General features: G+C 39.9%; 2 protein-coding genes across 8 annotated transcripts in view; one reads left to right on the forward strand and one right to left on the reverse strand.

Moving 5' to 3' along the window:
• CMSS1 (cms1 ribosomal small subunit homolog) overlaps positions 1 to 17,522 on the reverse strand; it is a 383,342-nt gene that overhangs the window by 314,884 nt on the left and 50,936 nt on the right. The window lies entirely within an intron of this gene.
• FILIP1L (filamin A interacting protein 1 like) overlaps positions 1 to 17,522 on the forward strand; it is a 306,442-nt gene that overhangs the window by 244,543 nt on the left and 44,377 nt on the right. Inside the window, exon 1 of one of the 7 annotated variants that reach the window (XM_082654403.1) lies at positions 11,265 to 11,374. The exons of the other annotated variants lie outside the window; for them this stretch is intronic. The gene's annotated coding sequence lies outside the window, so the exon portion shown is untranslated. Of the gene's footprint in view, positions 1 to 11,264; positions 11,375 to 17,522 lie in introns of those variants that run through there. 7 annotated transcript variants of the gene reach the window in all.

Below are 17,522 nucleotides of genomic sequence, written 5' to 3' on the forward strand. Positions count from 1 at the left end.
CAGGGGCCCCATACTGCTCAACAAGAGCCAGTCAGTGACTACAGTCAATCCAGGGTCCCTTTGCTCTGCCATTCTCCTTCCTGGAATTACATACTCACCCTTCAAGGTCCAGATGAACCTTATCTTCTGTTATGAAGACCACCCAGATATTTCTAAGTCTAACTGATACTTTTGTAAAAATTCTTACTTCACCAAACTCAGCATCCCAATTTCATATTAATTGGGTTTTGGCTTTTGTTTGTTTGTTTCTTCTATCTACCCATCAAAATCTAGGCAGGGTCACGCTTTATACTCTCTACCCCCCGTCACCATGAACTTATTTAGCACAGTGATAAATACTCACAGAAGGTACTCAACAAATATATGTTGAGTGCTTCTTAAAAGAACATGGCGGATGCAGACTAGGCCTAACTTCTTTATGCCTATAAGTCATCACAAGAGCCCCCCCCCCAACAGTATTCCCTTTGATATCCCACATCCTTCAATTTAGAAGGGAAAATGTAATATCTTTTTCATTCGCTCAATTCCATTCCAGTGAGCAAGTATCATGAACAAAGGTTAATTTTTTTCAAGATTTTTCATCATATTTTCTCACTGGCACTACCTAATTGGAGAACACAGGCCCTTTCATCCCATCAGGAGCATAAAAATTCTTCAATGTTGTACATGCGAAAGCCATGCATCAGCTGCCAACCCCCCTCCCATCCATCTTGCTACTAACATATTGGCATAAATGACTGATGATAATCCTCATTCACAAAAAGTGCTATTAGTTGTTGAAGGTCACAATGACTGGACAAAAAGAGAACACATTTAGCCTTTGGGAAGTAGATTTCCATTCCTGATCTAAAAATTTGAATTTTATTATTGTTCATTTCCCCTTGTAGTTGTTAGTGAGCATACATAAAAGCCTGAATGTGTACTTGTGTAGCATGTAGTGTATGTGTGGTTATGAGCAAAAAGGAGGGAAGAAAGAGGAAGAGAGTTAGACATATGTGCCACAAGGTTTCAGCAAACAACAGCCATAGTTAGAGGATGGATGGATGGATGGAAAGAGTCTAATTTTAACCAAAAGTCAGTCAGCACCTATCAGAGGTGAGGCAACACCTCAGCCATTTTCATATTTTGAGTCTACTGATATACTAAAAAGAGGAAATGAAATGCCAATGTAAGTTCATGAACTCATGCTAATTTTATTTTTTTATTTTAAAAATCATTTATTTATTTATTTATTTTATCTTTGCATTGGGTTTTCGTTGCTGCACGTGGGCTTTCTCTAGTTGCGGTAAGCAGGGGCTACTCTTCATTGCGGTATGTGGGCTTCTCATTGAGGTGGCTTCTCTTGTTCCGGAGCATGGGCTCTAGGTGTGCAGGCTTTAGTAGTTGTGGTGCACAGGCTCAGTAGTTGTGGCTCGCAGGCTCTAGAGCACAGGCTCAGTAGTTGTGGCGCACGGGCTTAGTTGCTCCGTGGCATGTAGGATCTTCTTCCTGGACCAGGGATCGAACCCATGTCCCCTGCATTGGCAGGCGGATTCTTAACCACTGCACCACCAGGGAAGTCCCGTGCTAATTTTAAATACTTGCATTTAGCAAAGAACTTTGAATTTTTGTATTGAAAGATAAGGTAATGAAATATAATTGAGCTATTCATAGGTTTTGAAAATTAATTTATAGAATACTCTAAGTGGCATAGACTAGTAATGAGACAAATAAGCAATCTTATTATAAACTTATCATTTCTGTCAATCTTATCAGAGTATATCAGCACTTGGAGATAAATCTCAGAGTCCAAATTTGAGGTCACTCAGAGTCGACACCAGTGACGACTCCCCAGATTCTCAGTGTGAATAAGTGAGCTGGAACATGGACATTCTGGCATCACTAGGGCAGGAGCCATTCATGGTAACTGAAAATTGATTCTATGTGTTTCAGAACTAAACTGGATCAGTCTTCATTAGAACTGATTATATTTAAAAAGAAACCAGCTCTATTTTAAGTTATGTTTTGCCAAGAGGCAAGTGTTAGGAAGAAACTCTGCCCCTGCAGTTTTTACTCCTCAAGTCCTCAGGCTGTCAGAGCACTATCATGACAGACTTTTCCCTACTTGCACGATTAAATACACCCCCATGGGGAAATTTCCCTAGCAAATAATATTTGTGATCAAGGAAATTACAGAAACTTGATTAAATGGAAGAAAGAATAGTTTCCACATCAAGACAATCAGTATCATGTTGATTTAAAAGTACAAAGCCAAAATCTATCACTGCAAATATCCTGCACACACTATCCTGCACACATACTTGCCTCCATGGATATGAAATAAATGGCACATAAAATGGACCAAAAGCTAACAGTCAATGAGTGGGAGTAGTGTGTACATGATCATCATCTCTTTTTCTTGCTGGATCCAAAGCACTTCTTTGCAGTCATTTCCTCATTCAGCAGGTTTGTGGAATGCCCACTATGTGCAGGGCATTGTGCTTGTCCTCATATAGAATCTCACAGAGAGGGAAGGAGGTTTGAAAGATCAAGGTAGAGGGCTGGGCAGAATAATCACCACATATTAGGCTCTCAATAAATGACAGCAATTCTTTTCCCTTCCCTTCCCACTCCTTAAATCTTCTTTGAACCATGAAACTTAAGTCAGAGGGATTTTAAGAAGATATTTGATAGGATTCTTAAATCTATGTCATAATCTGAAAAGATTAAAGAACATACAGATTCAGAAGTTGGCAATAAATGAAAACAGTTTAAAACACAGTATGGTAAGATTTTTAAGCGATCCTTTCAATATGATTTCTATTACTGTTACTGTTGTTTTGATGCTTATAGTGACGTAAATAATTAGAGAAGGAGAGAAGACAAGAAGGAGGAAAGAGAAGAGGGAAGGGAGGGAGGAGAAGAGAAAAGAGAGAGAAGAAACTGTACAAAGCAGAAACACTTCAGAGTTCTGCAGCAGAAAAGGCATCACACACTGGCCTGAGTGAGCTCTGCCCCATCTGCGTGTCCCTGAACAGGCTACTGCACAGCCTGAGTTTCAGTTTCAGTTATTCAGTTATAAGATGAGGGAAGCTGACCAGGTGATCTCCAAGATCCATTCTCACTCTACTATCCCATGGTGCAAGCATAATGAAGTAGGTGGCAGATAGGAGAGATACAAAGTTCTATGACTCCAGGCTTAGTACTGTTTACCCCCAAGACCAAATTTTACAAGACACTGAGTGTGATTTCTACAAGAGGTTGCTGAAGTCAGTCTGTAATTCAAACCCTGGTGCCACTCTTAACTTCCTCTGTGATCTTTCACAGGTTACTTCACCTCTCTGTTCCTCAGTTATCTATCCCACAGGGTCATTATGTGGATCAAAGTTGATATTATATGTAAAGCATACAGTTCACGGCATCCATTAAACAATAAATGTGTTATATATTATTGTTGTTATTATAACAAAGATATAATATAAACAAAACCAACATAGGATAGAAGTGATTAACCCAGATTATCACGGGAGCAGTGCATGATGAAAATACTTAGGTGTGTGGTTGTTCATTAGGAGGCTGGTGATCAGTAAGCTCAATGACACAGTAGTTTGATGTGGTTGCCTAAAATGCTAAGAAAAATTAAGGTTTACACACACACTCACACACACACATACACAGAGAGTCTATAAGTCTATAAAGGGGAAGTAACTATACTCGGAAGTAACTTGTTCATTCTGAGCACCAAACCATTAGACACAGGGTGTGAAAGGACTGAAATTATATCAAATAGGAACACCTGATGATTGAGGACAAACTGTCTTCAAATATTTAAAAAACTGTCATGTCAAAGCAATGTATTTGTTCAGTATGGCTCCACAGAAAGATCAGGAATGTCAGTGGAAGTCAGAGGAAGCCAATTTTTAGTTCGGAATGGAATGGACTTGTTGAGGGAGTAACAAATCGCTGGAGCTCTTCAGCTCTGACTAATGACAACTTGACTGTGTATGTACCAACTCCCAGAAGAACGGTGAAATTCTCACTGGAGAGATATTTCAATATAAGGGTGAACACAAGACTTTTGACCTCCCTCCCGAACCTGAACCTGTATTTTATGATGCAAATTGGATACCTAGTGGCATAAATTATAAAAGGATTTCTCATATACAGAATAACCAATTGGCAAGCATGCAAGACAATGTTGTTAAGTGACAGAACTAATATTAAAAGCTCAGATCTCTCCATTAAATTTTTGACCAGAGTTGTCAACCCATTATCAACCTTGGTGGCTTGAGTTGATTACCAGATCTTTAATTTAAAAGAAATGCAACAGGGCTTCCCTGGTGTTGCAGTGGTTAAGAATCCGCCTGCCAATGCAGGGGACATGGGTTTGAGCCCTGGTCCGGGAAGATCTCACATGCCACGGAGCAACTAAGCCTGTGCACCACAACTACTGAGCCTGTGCTCTAGAGCCTGCAAGCCACAACTACTGAAGCCCGCACACCTAGAGCCCGTACTCTGCAACAAGAGAAGCCACCTTAATGAGAGGCCTGCGCACCGCAACAAAGAGTAGCCCCAGCTCACTGCAACTAAAATGAAAGCCAGCGCATAGCAACTAAGACCCAAAACAGCCAAAAAATAAATAAATAAATTTTTAAAAATAAATAAAAGAAATGCAACAAAAATATTGCATTTTTAATCCATAAAGTGGATAAGTTGCTCATTAATGTTCCAAATTAGTTCCGTGGTTAGTATAAACCTAGGTACATTACACTAATATTAATTAGGATTTCAGACACATTCTTCTTGACAGTTCTAATCACATTGCTTAATTAGCCATTTTTGATTTTTCAAGTTTCCCAGCAGAGACATGCAGACCCATAAAACATAGTGGCTGGATCAGCAATTTACTGTTTGACCTTGGGGCAAGTCCTTCTAACCTCTCCAAGATCCAACTATCTCATCTACTTAAAAAGGGAGAACAAAGAGTGGTAATAAGGAGCGTAGATGTTTTTTAAGGCCTTTTACACTATAAAATGTGATTTTATAAAATGATTATCCTTCGTAATAAAACTCAAAGCACATTTCTTATTTCTTAATTTGTTCGTCATTTTTCCCAGTGGAGACATCTTTAGCCATAATGTAGGGAAGTGAAGCATTTAGTCTATAAAACCATCACTGACTGCTCTGTGAGATAGTTTTATTCTGTCTTTCTGGGGTTTTGAAAAAGTTGCCTGACTGAGGGAAAGGATTTTACAACTAGAAGCCACCTTCACATCAAGTAATAATCAACTATAAATAATGGACAAAGCAGAATCAGGGACAGGAGGGAAGAGCATAAAATGTCTCTTTCATAAAAATAACCTTAGAATGAACCATTTTACTCTCACTTTTTTTTTTTTTACTTCCTAAATGCTTTACTTCCTTAGGTCTTCTAGATCCATTTCAATGAGTTTATATGATTAACAGTTTATCCTCATGCATTGTTATATTTGAGTTTCCAATGATAAAAGAAAACATAAATTCAACTCACCCATCTGTTTCACCCTTAGTTGGCCAACTATTCCAATAACATCCTAAACTGTCCCAATGACTTCCAACTAAAAAAACCTGTTCAATTGTACTTTACTTATTTTATTTTTGGCTGCCTTGGGTCTTTGTCACTGCGCGCCGGCTTTCTCTAGTGGAGGTGAGCGGGGGCTACTCTTTGTTGTGGTGCGCGGGCTTCTCATTGCTGTGGCTTCTCTTGTTGCAGAGCACGGGCTCTAGGCACATGGGCTTCAGCAGTTGTGGCTCGCGGGCTCTAGAGCGCAGGCTCAGTAGTTGTGGCGCATGGGCTTAGTTGCTCTGCAGCTTGTGGGATCTTCCCAGACCAGGGATCAAACCCGTGTCGACTGCATTGGCAGGTGGATTCTTAACCACTGCGCCACCACGGAAGTCCCCAATTGTACTTTGAACCCATAGGTCTTCCTCCTTTATATTTAGCCTGAAATCAAGCTCCACAACTATACAGAAAAAGCTGTCAGAGTAGTTTCTTTTAAAACGCATTACTTAAAAAAGACATGGAATACCAACTAGTTTACAAGGTCCCTTTAAAAAAATGGATTGAACAAAGTATTAAGAACAATCTGTACTGGCAAGGAACAAAGAAGATGACCTAATAGGTCTCTTCTATCTAATTTCTGTGATTCAAGGATTTTTTTTTTACTCTTGCAGCAATACTTGTGAGTTCAACAATTTCACAAAACTATTATTAGTTACCAAGGAAACACAAAATGTTTGCAGGAATAAATAAGCAAATGGACTGGACCTAAATAGCAGGCTTTTCCTGCTTCTCATTTAATAATCTTATGGTGATGTCATATTATCAATCCTTCATTCTCCCCAAGTCATTCTGCTCACCTACTGGCATGCTCACTAGAGTCCCATAGTCAACTCATAGCATCCCACGTAAACCAAGAATAGGAGGTCTCTGATCAACGGAAAAGTCTCCATTACATATGGACTTCCTTGTTTCATTTGTTAAAGAAAAACCATGGTGATGTCAGTGGTTGGCTTTATGACCACCATTTCTAGGGAAAATATGCAAATATATGCTTTTAAATGACCCGATAGCTATAGAAAAGCCAGGAACATTAATATAAAAAGGTAAAAAGAAACAATACACAATTATGGCCCAAAGTATGAAAACAATTATGCTTTACAAATGCTTAGAAAAAGACCAAAAGGAAACACAGTACATGGAATTGTTAATAGTTGGCAGTATTCATGTGGTAGAACTAGTTGTAAAATGTCTTTTTGACTTTTCTGCATTTTCCAAATTATGACATGGGCACTGAACTATTTTTAAGTTAATTTTTAAAGCCACAAAATAGCATTCATTTTAATGTTAATAAAGGGCATCCCATTCCCTAACATTACCACTGACACTGTTGCTATCAGCCCAAGTTAACTCTCAAGGGGATTGGTACCTTTATAAAATCAAAGTCTGCTAAAGTAAGAATAGGAATAGTTGAGGAGCCTCTGGAAACGTCAAGGACTATGGAGGCCTGGGACAGGAGATCTGGGCTGCAGGTAAGAGTGAGACAGTCTGTATGTAAATTCAAATTCACTACAGCCCATTAACTGCTGGTTAAGCTCTCGGTGCACAGTGTAAGTGCTGTGCTGCCTGGGGATGTGGTATATTTCATGCAGGCATTTATGTGTACAGAGCGAGGCAGATATCACCTGGGGAACAGAAAGAAGAGTGAAAGGAAGAGGTAGGTTAGAAAACTGATTGTCCCTGGCATGGAGAGAAGCTGCTTTCACCCTCAGACTTTCCTTTTGGTTCTATGTTCCACAGTTGCCCACCTGTGGTGCTCAGTCTCTTTAGCCTTCCTCCAAAATTGTGTAGAAGCAGAGAAGTGATCAGTTCCACATCTACAGCAGGCTTGCCCAATGCTCAGAGGCAAAGCCGTTTTTCAAGAAGTCTGTGCATGAGATGTTAGAATGTTCTGTCAGGAGGAATATCTTAGCACCAAAGGCTCACACTCTGGCCAATCCAACTACTGGCTGATGCAATGAAGGACCACAGCATTCTGCCTCTCCCCATGCCATCCTGGATCTATATCCCCTCTCTGTTCAGCTTCTCATAACAGCACCAAGCCCATAATAAGAATTGCTGTTTTTCTTTGCATGTTATAGTGTTTCCACATATACTCTTCTAGAGGCAAAGGAGCAAACATGTCACATGCCACGTGAGTGTTACCATCCCAAAGCTTGCAGCAGAGCTTCCAGAGAGCAGTGCACACTGCCACTTACCTGATGAAAGAACCAATAGTAAAAATTGTGGGCGGCTCTAGAAAAGGTTCAGCTAATTATGAATACTGCTTCTCTGGCACTTATTCAGATGACCAAAAGACTTTACCAGTCACAAGAAGAAACAAAGGCAGGGAGACAGGACAAGAAAGAAAATAAGAGCAGTCACTTCACAAAGAGAAACTGGCTCTGACATGTTTAGTAACACATTAATGTTATTTTAAAACAGTTAAATAATTGTGGACACTACTACTAACATTGGTTGCTGTGGCCATTGTAATAACCTCCTGGCAATAGCTTAAACCATGGGAAATTGCTGATATTCAACTGTTTTGGGCTATCTAACAAAAGAGACCTCATACCATTCAATCAAATGGATACATCCTAGTTTCCAGCCTTGTCACCTACAAACCCTTCTTCTGCATTAGAAAGCAATTAGCTTGGTAGAAAAATTCCTTTGTGCCATTTCCAAATGATAACTTAAAACTATTGCTGATTTAGATCATAAATTCAGCTTACTGGTTGTAGAAAGGACTTTTATTTGCAGGTATACTTATTTGTAGGATATTCCTGATTATAAAATGAGAAGAGTCATATAGCAACTGGATAGTAAAATTTTCAGTAAAAAGGGAAGTAAAACTTTTTCAGCCAAGACTGAGGCACAATGGTCATAACTCTATTCTTTTCATAATAAATATATGTCAGAAGCTAAGAGAACAAAAATTGCATTGCAAAGAGAATGTTGATAGGAAAAGGAAAGCAGATAAAAATCTACTCATGTGGCCAGTGGAGCACAATGCCAATGGCTGGCTGGAGTGTTCAATACAAGACCCAGGGTGCCCTTGTGTCAGTTAGATAAAGATTCCGCTTCTTCAAGACCTTTGACTTTCATCTGTTGGAAAATTTTTATAATATTCTATCTTTATTAGAACATGTTGCCAACATCCTCAAGAAAACTATCTTAGTAAATATACAAATCCACAATGTCTCCAATGTAAACAACACTCCCTAGGGTTATTCGGCACACAGTCAGGGTGGCTCTGGTGTGTGGCCTACGAAGAGTGTGAGTTTTAGTTCTCCTAGTTCAACATCAGTCTGAAAAATAAAGACACAAACTTCTCAGTTAAATCAGAATATTTCTTTACTAGCAACACCTCTGAGAGATTCTGAGCAAATCCTTAACAGAAGACAAGACTAAGGCTGTATATACAATAACACTGGTTCAATTTTTTGCTTTCATTACTTTACCAGCAGTGTGACCTTGGTCAAGCAATTTTACCCTTCCAAATGTGTTTCATCATCTGAAAAGTATGGATAAAACCACCTCAAAATGTGTTATGCAGATTAAATGATGGAGTGCATGTAGAGCATTAAGCACAGTGACTGGTATGAACTAAAAGCTCAACAAATGAGAGTTATTATTGATTCCTGAAGAGAGTGGCCACATACCATGACCTCAGCTGGAACGCTGAGTCATAGCTGTTTCAGAGGCCAGTGCTTCAGCAGTTAAGAGCACAGGCAAGGAACTCGGAAGTAGGAGTACTAATCTTCTTTTCTCTTGCTTCGAGAACCCTAGACAAGTCTTTTAGCCATTTAACTTCTCTAGTCTTCAGTTACTTCACCTAAAGAAAAGGAGGAAATAATACTGACATATTTTACAGGAAACTGGGAAGTCAAAAGCATGAACATAAATGCAAAGCATGAGTACAAAAGTATAAGAAAGAAATAAACGGTAGTGTCAAATGTTAGGAAGCCTCTGTATCCATCAGAGGGGAAAGGAGGCAGAACAAGTTACAAAAATGCTAGCTTTGGGTAGAGGTGCTTTATGTTACCAGTTTGGAGTTGAGATTCAGGTGTTTATGCTTCATGCAACTTTCATAAGTCATTTTATCTCACTTGTAATAAATCAAAGCTAGTATAAAAATCTCAAAGGATATTTAATCAGTACAAGGCAAGCATAGGAGACTAAAAATATTTAAATACACTTCATAAGTGTATTTAACAAACCAACATCTAAAATGTTAATACGAAACTGCAAATCAAATATTAAAACTTAAGTTCAGCTGAAGAGTATAATCATTCACTTCTCTTAAAACAGTATGTACAAAAAGCAGGGGTTAGTTTAATACGCATCTCAGTAGACAGGTAGAGTGATCTAGAAGAACTGTTAAAGTGAGCCCACAGTTTATTAAAGATGATACATGTTTATTTTTGTGCCCTGCATCTTTTCTCCATGCCATTTTTGCTAACTATAAATTCTCTGCAACCAGTCTTTCTCTACTCCACACTAAAGAAAAGAAACAGGCAGACTATTTTCATTATTTCTGTTTGACAAAACATATGGAAACAATAATTCTACAGACATGTACATTATAATAGGAAGCAATCCTATTTTAATGTAATTTTAAAAATTAAATAGACTCAAGTTATTTAAACTACTCAGTTTATTTGAAACTCACAAATGAGGCAGCCACGTCTCTAATTTACTTAGCAGATTCATATAGTTGGCTAGGACTTTAGAGATTACTTCTCTTATTGCTGTGCAAAGCAATTAGGAGGCTAATTCTCATTTACAAAAAAAAGTATTTATACAAGTAAATCTGCCCCCTAGTAAAGGGTAACAGGCTTAATTCAGTCATATTTTGTCAGTTTCTTTTTTCTTCTCAGGTCTTTTTTATTTTGTTTTATTTTGTGTGCTGGTAGAAAAGAACAGATGAATTAAAACTGATTCTAAAGTTCTACTTTTATACTTTGTCTTGAAAGGACTGCACAAAACATTAAATTTCTTTAATAAATATTTTCCCTGCCATATAAACTGATTAGTTTTAACTACTTTCGTTAAAACACAGGCATGCAGAAATGAGGAACAAGGAGGTTCTCTCAGGAAAAACACTGAAAAAATAAGATTTCATCTGGCCTTCCCATCACCACTTGAAGAATTGTTTGGTAGTTACATCATCAGGAAATAAAATACTATCCTCTGAGGACCCCTACTCTTTACAAAGAGGAAAGAGAAGGTTTGAAGTCTAAATCACTCCCGGAGATGTCTCCAAAAAAAGAGAGACTGAGACTTCTGGCTTCCCTCTGCCGCCTTCTTCCCCAGCAACCAAAAAACAAATGTAACAAAAACGTATTTACTAAAGTATAAATAAGAATAACATGATGTGTATTTAAGAATCCCAAGCAATAACAGAAGCTTTAGAGCCCCAGAGGGAGAAAAGTTACAAGCGGATCAACCCTGACCCCCAATGACTCGATTAGCCCGGCAGGAGGGCGCCAGCGTCCCCGGCCCGCCGCCCATTCCCCTCCGCGGGGAGCCGGGACCGACTGTGCGTTCACACGGTCCGAGCGTCGGCGGAGCCGGGGCGCGATGCAGCGCCGCCGCCGCGGATCTGGCTGTCACTGGCGCCCCCGCCGCCCGCGCCGCACACGCGGAGCGCCTTATAAGGCAGCGCAGTGACGTAACGCCCATAGGCCGGGCGCGCTCGGCGCCCCGCTCGCATTGTTCGGGCGACTCCTGGAGCGCGCACAGCCCGCTCGCAGCGCCGCGAGACTGCGGCCCCCGCCCGGCCCCCGCCCGGCCCCAGCGCAGGCGACTCAGGTAAGCCCGGGAGAGCCGCTCAGCTCCAGCAAGGGGATTGCTGTCTGAGAGCTAGGCAGTCTGTAGGTGGCTTTTAAAGTTATTAGCATCACGAACTGGACAGGTTTCGAAAAGCGCGTCCAATGAACTCTAGGTTCAAAACCTTTCCCAACTCACACAAAACCTGAAAAGTTTTCTCCGATAGAGAAAACAGATTTGGGATTTAATTTTAAATGTAGAGAGGTGAGGGATGACTATATATTACAGACGCCTTCCAAGTAAGCTACACATGGTATCCTGCCTGTATTGAGAAATCTTTGGGGAAAGGGTGGGGAGAGTATATTGTACTACAGCAACTCTATCTCCTGATCTTACCTCTCCTAGGGCTCAAACTCCTTTAAGTCTTATAAGAGCACAGTGCGAAACACTACCACAAGGTAGTGGATTTGTCCCCCCCCCCCCGCAATGCCCTCCCTCTTTTGTAAATCTTCATATAAAAAACTAGAAAACCCCTGTTAGGAATACATCGTGTAATTAGGATGAATCTAACTTTAAAAGTAAAGCACTTTTTAAGCTTCAAAAAATCCTACAAACGCTATTCTGTCTTAAAAGCAAATGTTAATTAGTACAAGAAAGTAACTCACAGTTTTGAGTTCTAACTTTTTAATTCAACTCCAGTCAGTGGGTAAATGACAAACTGCAATGCAAATTAAAGATAAAGCTAGTTCCTCTATAGTAACATGTTGGACAATAGCTTATTATGTAGAAATACTAATTTAAAAGGTAAAGCCTATAGAAGAATTTTGTTAATCAGTGGCGTTTTGATCCATAATTCGTTACATCTAAACCCTGGATAGACTATTGCTATAAACGAACCCTTATAGTATGATAATTGAACCATTGGCAGATGCCGAAAATCTACATATTTTACTTTACTTTTCAGAATAAAAATCAGCAGAGGAATTAAAAACAAAATATGCTATGTCAAATTTAAAACCCTGGAATAGGAGATGAAAAAATGATTTATCACTCAAACTTTATTTGGTCTGAACATATGTTGTAAAACAAACTTAAGAAAAAAAATGTGTGAAAGAATTATTTCCCTTTTAAAATAGTCCCTGTGTTTTACTTATCATTTGAAACATAGTTTTTTACCTGCTCAAAATTCGGGATATATCTGTATTTCTAGTAATTCCTGTGGTTGAGTTTTTTAAAGTATATGACATTAGTGCCTGCCATTTTTGCTTCACAGGAGTTTTATTTGCTAATTTTGTTTGAAGCAATGCAAGGCTTTGGTTTTAGTATTCTAAAAGAAAAATTATATGTTACTTGGCCTGAAGATAGGCTTTATAAACTGCAGGTTAGTACTGAGAAGTAGCATTTCCTCAAAACTATTATTTCAAATATAGGGAAGCCTACCATAATGAGAAGAGGGGGCAACACCCAGGTTACTGTGGAGAAGTACAGAATATGCAATAGAAAAGTTGTTTATTTGATATAGGCTGTAATTGGAAACTGAAAAAATTCCTATCTAGGGAAAAAGGTATTCCAGTCTTTTGAATCTAATAGAGGAGGAGGGAAATAGAAACCATCAATTATTGTTTCAGCTATACCCAAAGTACCATCTGTACCATAAACTATAGCTCAACTGTTGAAAAATCATAACCTCTATCAAAGCCCTAACAGCTGTTTCCCAGAGTCTGCATTTTATTTTTGTAAAACAGGCAAGCATCAATTTTAAAACAAAATTTTAAGTGACACACTTCAACAGTCCACACTTTTTTCCATTTATTAACTTTAAAGTGTAGTTCAAAGAACAATCACCCATTAAAACCCCTTTTAAAATTGAAAGTTAAAAAAGATTTATCGTGGATACATTACCTCTCAGTGGCCTCTCTTAGTGAGCATTTCTTAGTGCTTGGGATAACTTACATGATGGAAAAAATGTTTTGGATTGAATGAATGTGAATTTTTACATCTCCAGATAAAGCACATATTAATTTTATAATTAATAAATTCATTTACCTTTCTATGGTGATTAACCTTACCCATTAAGCCCTGGTACTTTTGTGATATTTTCCTAATGTTGTGATGGAGTCTATAGTAACAATCAATATGAAAATACAAGTAAGCTTAGAGCTTCTCAATTTTCAAGTCCACTTGCAATTCCCATTAATCTGCCTTCTCAAAATGCTATGAACTTTGCTTTAGGGTTCTCTGCTACCTCTTCCCCTCCAAAAAAGTGCCTTTGATAATAAATGGATTTTGAGGTAAAGAAAGTGAAAATGGGGGAGAAGAGCAAAATTCCATTAATTGTTCTTAGGTCATGTTCTGTCCATATCTAGTGCTTCAGGGCAAAGTGAATGCTTTTACAAGGTGAATAGAGAAAAAAAAAATACAGCCTCCTATTAAAGGGAAAAAGGAAGCGGGGCAGGAAGAGAACTGTTTATAAAAGACTGGATATTGTAAAGTAATAATCAAAGGATGTAAAGCAATATTGGTCTCAACCTGCTTCAAGAACTGAGATCTGTTACCCACACAGCCAGTCATTATCTTTGAAAAATCTAACACACCTTATCCTCTTGGGCATATCATTAATTTTAAATGATTTTTAGAGTTTAGTTAATTTGCATTTGACTGTGAATTTAGCTTCAATATAAACTGATTTAGTTTCTGTAAATTATGTTTAAATAAGGATTTAAAGATGAAGAGACTGCATATTCAGCAAGCATCACAAACTTTCAAAGAAGTATTTCTATGGCTGCCTTTGCCATCACTAGGGCCACCAACTCAATCACTTATGTTTAATGTGTGCTACAAAGAATCTTAGAAATTCCTCTGGCCAGTCAGTTTCTACTTCGAGTGTGAGGTACACTAATTCCTAGCAGATCATCACCAACACAGTTCTAAAACCTCCTATATTCCTCTTCTCAAAAACAGAGTTGAGATTTTCTCTCCCTGGCCGCCTTCTGCATTAACATTACCTCCGACTGGGAAAGCTGGGCAAGTAAAAGTGGGAAGGCTCTCCCAGGAAAGTTGCTTGGTTCTTTTTCAGATATGGGAGAAGGACTCCCTTTTCATGCTTGTTCCATGAGATTCTAATTTAGCAGATTAGATAGGACAGCAGCAGTTTTCATTCTGAGCCCAAGAACAGAGGGTAAAACATTAGCAGCATTTTTTCTCCAGTCTGACCATCCTCACATTCCTATGCCCTACTGGTTCCAAAATAAGATTAACTCTTAAAGATACAATTATACTTTTTTAATGACTAGCTTTGGAAATGATACATTTGTGTGTGTGGGGATGGGTGAGGAGGTATGTGCAAGAGTAAGTAGGTAAGTGTAGCTATCATTGGGACAGGTAGAAGTGCAAACACCTTGTTTCTGTTTATGGTAACTACTGATTATAGCCTAGAGCACAGTCATTATCAGTAAGAGTGTATATTTTGTCAGAATAGCAAACACTCAGTCCCACAGATGTGAGTTTGAGAAGTGCCTTGGTAAGTTCTTTAGGGACAGTGGGATGCCCCAGGCCCCAGAGAGTGTACACACACACACGGACACAGACCTGACAGGAAATGTCCACAGAACTTTATAGCTGGAAGAGGCCTTGGAGGCCATCTGATCCAAATGCCTCACCCTGCAGAAGAAACTGATGTCTACAGTGTGACTTACCTCAGAGACACAGAGCTACTCAGAGGCAGAGCCAGGGCCCCCTGCATTCTTGGGCTATAGCCTTTGGTTTCTCCTTAAATTTAATGGTAGGAAGAGATGAGAACAGAAGCCCCAGAAGAAGCCTTGGTACTGTAGGTGTTAATTTGGATATAAAACCCATTAAAAAAAAAAGAAAGTAGAAAGGTTCAAAGTTCTTGTTAATAAGTACAAGCAGTAAGAAGACAAAGGGAAAGGAGGGAGGTGAAAATCAATACAGTTCAACCAGGCTACAATGGAAGGGAGGTGATAAAGGGAGGACAAAGAAAACAAATAATAAATGTACTTAAAGGTCCTCTGGACGGCAAAGCTCACTCTCTGCCTAAAAGCTGAGAGGTGCCCTGCAAAGAGTGTATGCTCTACAGTTATAGTTAAAGCCATTTACGTCTGATCCACTAACATGACAAGTGACCTCTTCGTAGTGTCTTCCAACTACAAGCATTCTGCCTTCCCTAGACCTCCCCAGCTAGTAGGTTCCCTTTCAAAACTCAGTGAATCAATGCCTTTAAAACAACCCTCCCTGGGCTTCCCTGGTGGCGCAGTGGTTGGGAGTCCGCCTGCCGATGCAGGGGACACGGGTTCGTGCCCCGGTCTGGGAGTATCCCACATGCCGCAGAGCGGCTGGGCCCATGAGCCATGGCCGCTGAGCCTGCGTGTCCGGAGCCTGTGCTCTGCAACGGGAGAGGCCACAACAGTGAGAGGCCCATGTAAAAAACAAAAAAAACCCCCAAAAAACAAAAAAAACCCTCCCAAAAACTTTACAGGAAGTCACTGTGGGCTATAAGCTCCTGGAAATACTTACCTGCTTTACTTTCCTTCATACCATGCATTGCTACATGACATTAAATTATACATTAACTGCTTGTTTATCGTCTGTCTACTGGACTGTAAACTCCTTGAAGGTCAATTTTGCTACCAACTTTATCCCTAGCACCTGGAAAAACACCTAGCTATAGTTAGTAGGTATGTCACCAGGCCAAGAAGGGTATTGGATAAATATATGAATAAATTATACCCTGGAAGCTTCTTATTTGGTAAGAAAAGAGTATTTCTGGAAACAGTGGGTTAGGAAGGGCCCCTTCTTCTAGATTTTGTTCAGGAGCTCAAAACAAGTCTCTGCCACTATTTGAAGTAACTACATAGAATTGACATATAAAACACAAAAACCAGAAAACGAATTAGGCTCAGATGAAGTCGAGGCAGTGAAATCTGCTTTTACTATACAGTATGTGTTGTGTAGGCAGACTTCAAGTCAGATGCTTCTCTGTCTACCCACCTCCATCTACCTCACTTTAATGTCCTCCCAAAATAATGAGAATAAAGATGGTGAAACAGTACCAGGTGAATTGCCCCGGGGCAAGAAATGGATGGGAAGCAAAATATGAAAGAACAGAGTGCAGTGTTTTTGTCCTTAATGAAGGGTATTCTTCTGTTTTTCCCTAATTTCTGTGCCTCAGCTGAACGCCTGGGAATTGCACTCATGGGGTCCAAACAGTTTGTCCTTGCAATAACTAGAAGTTAGCAGATTGCCCTTTCCCAAGTATGTATGTATGTGTGTGTGTATATATATATATATATATTTTTTTATTTATTATTTTTTTTTTTTGCGGTATGCCGGCCTCTCACTGCTGTGGCCTCTCCCATTGCGGAGCACAGGCTCTGGACGCGCAGGCTTAGCGGCCATGGCTCACGGGCCCAGCCGTTCCGCGGCATGTGGGATCTTCCCGGACCGGGGCACGAACCCGTGTCCCCTGCGTCGGCAGGCGGACTCTCAACCACTGCATCACCAGGGAAGCCCCCAAGTATATATTTTGATTCCAAAGTTTCTGTGGGTAGTCAATTCATCTGCCAGGTTTTACAGAAAAGGAATAATTTTTCTATAGTTTCAAAGTTAGGTAACGCCAGTGTCAACCTGTGAAACCAGCCTAGGGCTTGTAACTCCTCATCAGCACCAAACATTTACTGAGTGTCTACCAGACACTGTGCTATAAGTACAAGGCAGGACAACAAGCCCAGCAACTAAGTTCTCCACACACCACACCATGTCACTAACATAGCTACACCTATGTTAGTCATCAACACCTTGTTGATGACAAGGGCTAAGATTATCAGCAGCTCTTGCACAGTGGTTCCAATCATTGATCACTGTCCTGTTCGGCCTCTTTTTTAATGAACTGATAAAGCAATATACATAATACAGGTCAGCTGTACATAAAAATAAAGATAAACAATGTGGGACTGTTTTTAAAAAAAAATATAACACATGGGCTTCCTTGGTGGCGCAGTGGTTGAGAGTCCGCCTGCCGATGCAGGGGGACACGGGTTCGTGCCCCGGTCCAGGAAGATCCCACATGCCGCAGAGCGGCTGTGCCCGTGAGCCATGGCCGCCGAGCCTGCGCGTCCGGAGCCTGTTGCTCCACAACGGGAGAGGCCACAACAGTGAGAGGCCCGCGTACCGC

The sequence above is a fragment of the Grampus griseus genome (genome assembly GCF_964374135.1).
Source record: "Grampus griseus genome assembly, chromosome: 5".
Classification (NCBI taxonomy): Eukaryota; Metazoa; Chordata; class Mammalia; order Artiodactyla; family Delphinidae; genus Grampus; species Grampus griseus.